The sequence below is a fragment of the Octodon degus genome, unplaced genomic scaffold (assembly GCF_000260255.1).
Source record: "Octodon degus isolate 3935 unplaced genomic scaffold, OctDeg1.0 scaffold00197, whole genome shotgun sequence".
Taxonomy (NCBI): Eukaryota; Metazoa; Chordata; class Mammalia; order Rodentia; family Octodontidae; genus Octodon; species Octodon degus.
This window is the reverse complement of record NW_004524773.1, coordinates 313,115-319,519: the sequence shown is the minus strand read 5'-3', so window position 1 is coordinate 319,519 and position 6,405 is coordinate 313,115.

Here is a 6,405-nt window from a genome sequence, read left to right as displayed (position 1 = left end):
GCGGGGGCGGCTCCCAGCCTGGACCGGCAGCTCCCTCCCTCGCGTCTCCTCCGCTCGCTCCCCGCTTGCTCCTCTGTGGTCACATCCGGAAGTTCCACAGCGGAGGAGCGGAGATGCTTAACCCGCTGTCCGCCGGCGGCGGGGCGGGCGGGGACGAGGCGGTGCAGACGCTGCGACCCCGCCCCTAACCAGGCCCCGCCCATAGAGCCCCGCCTCCTTCCCGCCTCGGCCCCTCCCCCTCCGCCGGCCCCTCCCCGTCTCCCCTCCCCCTCCCCCGCCGCCCATCTTCTCCCCTCCCCTCCTCTTCCTCCCCTTCCTTCGCTGTCCTCGCCCTTCCCCCTCTGCCTGCCCCTGCGCCTCTGGCCCGCAGCTGCTCACCCCATGGCCTTTGTATTCGAGGCTCCCAAGATACAACTAACCCTGTCCCCTCCTCGCCTCGCTTCCCCCTCCGCTCTTGCCCGGTCTCCATGGTTTCCCTCTCTGTGAGACAGGATCAGAGACCTACATTTTAGTTTCTCCTCCTGTCCTGGCTCCCTTCCCTCCCTCTCTCCTGGGAGATAAGGGCAGTGTGCCCGCATGTGCGTGTGCAAGTGTGTGTGTGCGTGTGTGTACATCCCTCTATCCCTCTGCGTGCCTGACGCCTGCCTTTAGAGGGTCCTTAGCCTTGAAGTTCCGGCAGCTGCTGTCGGGGAGGCCACGGCCTGCCGCCGACTTGGGAAAGTGTGACTATACTTAGGTGTGTGTTGAGGAGGCGCCCACAGCGCTTACCTGACCCCAAGATAGCTTTGAAGCGAGCATTCCAGTAAGATAAAGTCAAGGGTTTGTGCAGTGTCATTTCCTGAGCACCTACTATGTGCTAGGTGATGTGTTCTACAGACATGACAGGAGCCAGAAAGCTCCTTCTTGGCCGCAAGGTGCTCAGGGCGCCCTCAGGCTGGGAGGAGGAAGGAGGAATCCAGTGAGCAGGCGTGCTGCTGGGAGCGGCAAGCGCTGCAGTGGTACGAGTAAAAACGTTTGGGGACTGCACAGGGACAGTCCTCAGTCACCGTGGCCTGGGACCTGTGAGTTGCCTGGGAGGGGAGACACAGACCCAGGCAGAGGAGAACAGGGACACAGAGAGGGGAAGAGAATCGCGGAGGGCAGGGGCCACTATCACCTCCCCAGCCAGGCCCGGGAGCAGGTAGGAGTGACTCAGGGGTTGGGGGTTGTGGCTGAAGCTCTTCCCAGGGTGGGCTAGTGAAGGTTGTGGGGGGACAGAAAGGGACACAGGCCTAATTCTCCTCAGGGCTCGGGGCTTCTCACACACAGGCTTTCTGGGGCTTCCCTGCTGGTGTCTTGTCCCTGGAGCTCCTTCTCTGTCTGTCTCCCTGCTGCCTCCTCCAGCCTGCACAAAGCCAAGCCAACAGTGGCCAGACTCATGGCTCCCTGGGAACTGGCCTGGCCACAGCTCAGCCAGGCCTTGCCCTCTGCAGCCCGTCTCTGTCTCTGTCCTGCAGGGCAGATAACAGAGGGCAAGCTTGGGCCTGGGGGCCTGGAGGTGCTGGCCCTTTAAGGAAGGGTCTGCAGTGTGTGTGTGTGGTGGGGCCGATCCCTGATGTGCACCACCCCTCACACTGGAGTTTTGGAGCAGAAAATTAATTTAAGTCAATTTAATTAAAGACGAACAACTCTTCTGCCTGCCCTCCCCCGATCTCCAGGAGTCTGGGGTCCTGGCCTTGCTGTACAGCTCAGCTCTGATGTGCACGGGGGTACAGAGGTCCCTTGCCTCTGCCTAGCTGACTCTGAACACAGTGTCCTCTTGGGACTGGCCTTGTCCTGGTGAGGGTGAGCAGAGGGTCTCTGGCTTCTGCTCTCAGAGCCAGAGACCCTGCAGCCCCCACACAGGAGCAGCAGGGTGTGGCCTGGGTGTAAAGCTTTGTGATGAATGAAAAGGGTGCGTCCCTGGAGGACCTGGATGGAGGAGGCTGGGACAGGAGGACGGGGAGGTGGCCGTTGCCTAGTCTCTCTCTCTCTCTCTCTCTCTCTCTCTCTCTCTCTCTCTCTCACACACACACACACACACACACACCCTACCTGTCTCCCTCCTCCTGAGCCCAGTTCTCTTACTCAGTCCTTAGACCTTTGTCTCCAGGGCAGGGCAGGTGGCACAGGCCTGGCCTGAGTGGGGTTCTCCATGGGCACTGGCCAGGGGCTTCCATGTGGGCTCTAAAAGCGGCTGGGCCTGTGCTGCCCTCCACCTGGTTGGAGATGCACATGGGCTGGGAAAGAGGCCACCCTCTGCCACCCCCACTGCACCCTCGGGAAAGCCCCAGGCTGCCCACTTAGGCAGCACCCTTTTGTCCCCCTCACTCCCACCTGAGCTTAGGCCCCTCCAGCAGCCGCTGTCTCCTGGGGTCCCCAGAAGCCCCAGGATCCACTTTCCACAGCTGTAGGAACAGCTGTTGCTCAGGGCCCCTCCATCTCCCCCTCCTTCCTGTTGCTGTCGGCCTCAGTTTCCCCTTTGTCCACAGCGCTGAGGGCCTCTGCCCCTCCCCCCTACATGCCTGAGGCTGTGGCTGAGCTCTGGCTGTGGGGAAGGGGCACCTCCTGGGCCTCTCGATGCCTGGGCCAGGGTCCATCTCCTCCTCCTTTCTTATATCTGCCTCTTTGTTTTCTCTGCTTTCCAGCTCACCGGTCTCTGGCCCCACACCCCCTGCATCCCGCCACCCAGGCCTTCAGTAGAGACATGGCTTGCGTCCCTTTCGTCCCTCCCCTGCCTGGGCTGGCTCCGGGAGAAGGAAACATTTATCTCAGGTCCTCCTCCCTCCCTACCCCCTTGCCGCTGCTGCTGCTGGGCCATCCGTCAGGCCACCCTGACTCGCGGCTCATTTGTCACCGCCGTCCCCTCCCCTCTGCCTGCCAAGCAACCATACCATTAGCCATGGCCCTCAGAGGCCACGGGAGCACCAGCCCAGGCCATGGCGGGGAGAGCCACGGGGACCCGCCACCCTCTCCCTATCTCCCGAGGCTGCCCCTGCCCTGTCTTTTCTGTCTGGGTCGCTTTCCTCTGCCGCAGCCCTCTGGTCTTTGGGTCTCCCAGGCTTGCCCTTTCCTCTCCCATGTCTCTGCTGTCACTGCCACCTGTGTCGCCATCTCTTCCTGACCCCTGCCGCTCCGTATCCCTCCCCGAGGGGCAGCGAGCCTGCTCTCCGCTGCTGCCACATCACTGACTCCCAGCGCCTCCCTGAGTGTCTGGCTTCCCTCTTGGCATCCGACCTCTCTGTCTTCTGTTCCTGTCTCTGCCTCCCTCCATCTGCTGGTCAAAGCTGCCCCTCATCATCCCTGACAGGGCCCCCCTGCACCCCCAGCAAGGGTCACACAAGGACAGGACAGATGAGTGAGGCGTGGGGAGGATCAGACAGGGGAGGGAGCTCAAGCTGTCTGGGGAGGCACCAAGGACCTGAAGGCTGTCCTTTCCTCTGCCTCAGCTTTGTGAGCTCAAAAGTCTTCCCTAGAATTGTGTGTGGTGGCAAATGATTTAGATCCAGCACTCTGGGAGGCTGAGGCAGGAAGATTCAATTTTAAGCCCAGCCTGGGTAACATTGTGTTTTAGCGATTCCAAGAGTAAGAGTAAAAAGAACTGGAAGTGTAGCTCAGTCCAAAGGCCCTGGGTTGAATGCTCAGTACCAAAAAGGAAAAAAAAAAAGTCTTTCAGTGGGAGGGCTGGGACACAAAGGTGGGGAATGGATGAGGTGGAAGTGACCAGTGCCACACGTCTTCCCACCGGAGGCTGGAGGCACAGAGCACCCTTGGCAGCACCCGTCACTGCTCTCCCAAGCACCCCTGGCAGGAGTCAGTAGACCTGGTCTTTTTTGGCCTCTGTGCCAGCAGGCCCCCAAGAGCCATGGCAGGATGGAGCCCCTGTTGCCTGTTTCCCTGTCATCTCTCCCGCGTGTCCTGGGATCGCCTGCCTCTGGCTGCTCCAATCTCAGTGGCCAGCTGCCCTCCTGTGATGGCGAACTGCAGGGCCCGGCTGTTTGGTCAAAATCAGACTCAAGTCATGCCACGGGAGGATGTCTATTTATTTATTGTTCTGTGGGTATATTTCTTTTTTGGGGGTTTATGGGGGATTGAACTCAGGACTTTGTGCTTGCTAGGCAGGTGTTTGTGTCACTGAGCTACATCTCTGGCTTGTGGGAGTACTTTTTATGTATTTAGTACAGGGTCTACAGGGTCTCACTACATAGATCAGACTCATAGTGCTCCACCTGTGTTCAGCCTCCCAAGAGCTGGGATTACAGGCATGTGCCACCACGCCCAATCTCAGTCACCCAGCCCCAGTGCACCCTGGGGGCAGGGCTGGCACAGCACGTGTGGGATCTCAGGTCCCTGGGCTGCCTAAGCAGGCGCTTTAGTCTGCTGAGCTATCTGGCCGGACCTGTGGGATTATTTTTTAAAAATGAGATTCATGAGAGTAGTGGCCCATGACTATAATCCTAGTGCTCAGGAGGCTGAGGCTGGAAGATCAGCATTAATTTGAGGCCAGCTTAGACTACCTAGTGAGACTCTGTTTCAAAAAAATAAATAAATAAAACAAACATTAACACTGAAATGGATCGAGGTTGAGTAAAGTAGGTTGTTAGGGTGGGCCTTACCCAAGCAGTTGAAGGACCTCAGAGGAAGAGACCAAGGTCCCTGAGGGCAGATCGAATCCTGCCTGGAAGGGCTTCAGGCTTCAGCTGCAACCTCAGCTCACTCTGGGCCTCCAGGCCTGCAGCTGGACCTGTGGCATCATTGGGAGGAGCATCTGGCCCCCACAGTCACCAGTTCTATGACATAGCCCCCCAGGCACGGGCCATTCGAGCAGGGACGCCCTGCTCATCTGTGACAGGGAGCTGACCTTTGGTGTCCAGGGGCCTCCTCACCGGGCCTGCGCCGCCATACCTGTGCCTTCCGTAGTAGTGTTGGTGAGCACGGGCTGCGTGGTGCTGCAGCCCCTGTGCTGCAGCTGAGGGAGGCGAAGGCTGACTTCCTTCTGAGCTAGAGTCTTGCTGTGTAGTTTGGGGTGGCCTTGAATTCACTATGTAGCTCCAGGCTACAAGTCGTGGTGATCTTCCTGCCTCAGCCTCTTGAGTGTTTGGTGACCAGCGTGGGCCGCCACACCAGGCCAACGCATTATTCCAATGTACATCCAGTCTTCCTCACAGATGTGGGAATCGAGGCATGGAGAAGACAGATTACTGGGGGCCGGGGAGATGGCGCAGTAGACTAAGCTCTTCCCTGGCAAGCGCAAGGGCCTGAGTTCAATCCCCCAAACGGGGGGGAAAAAAAAAATCACTGCCCCATGGTATCTCCATGGCCAAGTGAGTCCCAAGGTGAGCCCTGGCTGGCGCGCAGCACTCCCGCTGGGCTGGGCCTGGGGACCTGGTGGCCCTTGTGATGCGCTCCACATGCCCCTCTGAAGCCCACACTTGCTCTTTGCCCACCCTACCGCCCTTCGGACCCTGGGACAAACCCTTCCTGCACTCTGGTCCAGTCCATCGGGCACCTAACAGAAGCCTAGGAGACGAGAGTTCACAAGATTGATTGTAAGGACCTTGCGGTGCACGCATGCGCTGACTCAGTCCCCCCCCCCACTTCTCACTCAGGTCAGCCGGATTCTGCCCCACTTCCTCCCCCAAATGGGGCCCCGGCCCGGCCCACTCTCTTCTCTCGGCTTCTCTGTTCTTGTCTCTCACTGTTTTCCCCACGATCCCCTTGCACCTTCCTTCTCTGGCCTTAATCTCCTATTTATCAGGCCACCTGCGTGCTGGCGCCTCCAGGCCCTGCCCTGTCCCACGCTCCCTGGGGAATCCAGCGCCTCTGCTCACCAGGTGACCTGAGGCGCCTGCGCCCCATTCTGCTCTTCCTGTGCAGTCTCCCTCATCTCCACCACTGCTCTCTCCATAAAGGGCCTTGCTTGTGTGGGTGGCTTCTTGTCTATTTACTGGGGATTATTGGACCCAAGGCAGGCTGAGCTACAGCTCTCTTTCTTTTCCTTGTTACAGTCTCACTAAATGGCTAAATTGCCTACTCTGGGCAACTTGGGATCCTCCTGCCTCAGCCTCCCAGAGTTCTGGGACTGCCTATCGGCAGGCACCACTGCACCTTCTTTTGAATACACGCCCTCCCTGCTGGATGTTCTTCCTGTCTTCCTCACCCAGCCAGATTGCCACCTCTTCTCACCCAACTAATCACCCCTTTCTGCCTTCAGGGAGCATGCCCCAGCCTCTCTGCTGCTCTCAGGCAGGTAGGCAAAGGATAGAAAATATAGACCCAGGGGCCGGAGAGATGCCTCAGTAGAATAAGCACTTCCCTGGCAAGTGCAAAGGCCTGAGTTCAATCCCCAGTCTGCAAAAATGAATATAAATAAAATATATATATATA